Consider the following 2,939-nt stretch of genomic DNA (forward strand, 5'->3'; position numbering starts at 1 on the left):
CACTGAACATGTCAAAGAAGAAAATAACTGTTTGAAAACGAACCCCACCTCCATTAGAGAGCAAGCACATCTTCCTGAGTGTACGTCTGGGTACATTCCTGTTGCTACTTACTGCTGTGGCCTGTACACTTAGTCAGGCTGCTGCTTTGAACATGCCATGAGGTGGAAAGAATGCCACTCTTAGTGGGGGTTGGAGTTTTAGAGGTCATAGGTAAGCAGAACTCACTCAGGCCTAGGTGAAGGCAGGTCACTCTGTGTCACCATGAGGAATAACCAGGACGATGTGCCATTGTCACATCCCTCTGATCAGCCCTGGGAAGCCAAAGCAACCCAAGATAGACATTATCTGTGGAGAAGGCCCTGCTGGAGGCTCCCACTCACACCCTAGCAGAGGGGAACAGCCTGAGCATTACCCTCAGGAACACGAATCTCTACTCTGTATCCTATCCAATTATGCTCCTTCTTGTGTGTGTGTGTATGACGGCAGCTTCTAAACACTACACTGTTCTTTTAAAACAGATTCGGTCTCCTTAACACCACGCAGGGAGAGGGCCCTGAGAGGCAGGGAGCTTTCATGGAAGGAAGGAACCCTAAAGGGGTTTTTGGTTGAATTCCAGGGACTGTAGGACCACCTATGGTTCACCCAACCTCTGTGGTGTAAAAGCCTTCATCTTTGAACACATCCACAATGGCGACCATGGTGTGGCGTCTGTAACCCCAGCAGTGGATGTTTTGGCTCCTTCAGAATACATAAACCTAAAGCAGCTCTGTGCAGCATTACAGTGGCATCAAGCCTCACTTCTTCGTACCAGTGTTTAGGGTTGTTAAAACGGACAGGCTCAGACAACCTTGGAACCAGTACGAAAAGAAACTGTAACACATGGCTGGCTCATCTATAGGAAGACATACCTCTAACGTAAGAGGTCACTCTCCAAGACTGTGTTTTAAATTATTTAAATAATTTAATAGTCTTGTTACATCGGAAGCCCACAGTTATGGATCCTTCTGGGAAGGCCAACTGTGGTCCACGGCTGTGTGTTTCTGTCCGCCAGACAATGCTCTCTCTTCATTGCCTCCCTGCTCCATCCTCTGGGCTTTAATCAGGCACTGGGAAGGAATAGAAAGATAAGAGAAGACTGTTGCATTAGTTCAAAGTCACGTAGTCATGTGCTGCTTCACATTTCTGAACGGCATCTGAGGTGAGTCAGGAAATGGATGGCGTTTTTCAAGTCACATGAATCAGCGCCCCAGAATTCATCATTTTCACCAACAGCTTTTCCCAGTTTGGGCCACACAGGCTCACCCGGAGCAGCTTGGGGAGGGGAAGGGAGCCAGGAGGATAGAAAGAATTTTCACTGTGATGACAACAAAACATTCTTGGTAAAGTAACAATCACGTTTAGTTTTACATTCTGATGGATGATTCAGGTACCTTTAACAGGGAAGGCTTTTGAAAAGAGGAGAGCAAATTTTATTAGGAAAAGGAGCATGGTGGTACACGCCTTTAATCCCAGCATTCGGGAGGCAGAGGCAGAGGCAGAGGCAGAGGCAGAGGCAGAGGCAGAGGCAGAGGCAGAGGCAGAGGCAGAGGCAGAGGCAGAGACAGAGGCAGAGGCAGATGGATCATTGTGAGTTCGAGGCCAGCCTGGTCTACAAAGCGAGTCCAGGACAGTCAAGGCTACACAGAGAAACCCTGTCTTGAAAAACCAAAACCGATACAAGGGATGGGATAACCATTGAGATGTAACAAGAATAAATTAATAAAAAAAAAAAAAAAAGAAAAGAAAAAGAAAAACCAAAACCAAACAAACAAACAAGGAAAAAAAAAGAAAAAAAAGAAAAGGAAATCTTTATATGTACTTTGAAGTAATTTCATTTCAGAGTGCCTACTTGGTGCTAAGCCTCAGATATGCCGTGTTTAACAGCTTCTTTCTCCTTTGATGCTGATGACTGACATTCCTGATGAGTTGGGTCAAGCTGCACAAGAAGGCATTAATTCAGGAAAGTTCACAATCTTTCTGCAAGCCGGTAGCAAAATCATTTTCGGTTTAGAAGCATTTCACTTCTGGTGCTTCTCAGCCCAGTGCTTTGATTCAGGATGCGCTGAGCCCCAACCATAAAATCATTTCCCTGCTACCTCATGACTGTAATTTTTCTATGACTCATAATGTAAATATCTGATATGCAGGAGATCCGACATGGGACCCCTGTGAGAGGGTCACCCAGTTTGAGAACCGTGGCCTTAGACCAAGAAGGCACTCTAAACGAGAATTTGATTTTGCCCTTGTTTTGTTTATTGAGAGCTGTAATTCGCTAACACTAGTACATGAATATTAACAGTCATACAGTGCAGTCTGTAAATGGCAACATTGAATCTGCTTCCTGCCCCAGTGACAGAAAGCCACTTCATTTGAAGGGTGAAATCCCTATATGATAACCTCATGGTGCACAGGCTGCCAAGCTAAGAGTGAGTTTCCGTTCTGGCTTTTGAGTTTATATGAGATAAGGTATCCCTAGGTGGCCCAAGCCTGTCCTTGAACTCACAATCCTGCCTCAGCCAACAGAGTGCTGGGTACACAAACATGGTATCGTGCACTTCACTCTTGTCTTTCTTAAATTGTTTTTTTTTTTTTTTTTTTTTAAAGAAGAGTTAATTATTTTTTTAACAATTGACACTGAGGACCAAGAACAAGAAATAGCTAAACACATTTGAGTCTTAGTTTGTCTTTCTTAACCCTGTAAGGTTCCACCTGCCTAACTGAAGGCGACAGTGGTCAAGTGCAAGGCTGAGGTCTTCCCCTGCCAGGCCTTCCCTGGTGCCAGGCCTCCTCCTCCCAAGAGCCTCTCAGGCTGTGGAGTGCCACGTAGGCAAGAGAAGGGGAATGTTTGGAACGGTGCCAGTTCCCACCCACTTCTGAAGCGGCAGGGAGAGGCACAGGA

The 2,939-nt window shown here is 45.5% G+C and overlaps 1 non-coding gene across 1 annotated transcript; it reads right to left on the bottom strand.

Moving 5' to 3' along the window:
- Nucleotides 1-1,198: 1,198 nt before the first annotated feature.
- Nucleotides 1,199-1,268, bottom strand: LOC127186688 (small nucleolar RNA SNORD123). Its single transcript, XR_007830403.1, has one exon. It is a non-coding gene; the product is annotated as a small nucleolar RNA SNORD123 (small nucleolar RNA).
- Between the last annotated feature and the right edge of the window lie 1,671 nt (nt 1,269-2,939).

Source organism: Acomys russatus, unplaced genomic scaffold (assembly GCF_903995435.1).
Source record: "Acomys russatus unplaced genomic scaffold, mAcoRus1.1, whole genome shotgun sequence".
In the NCBI taxonomy this organism is placed as follows: domain Eukaryota; kingdom Metazoa; phylum Chordata; class Mammalia; order Rodentia; family Muridae; genus Acomys; species Acomys russatus.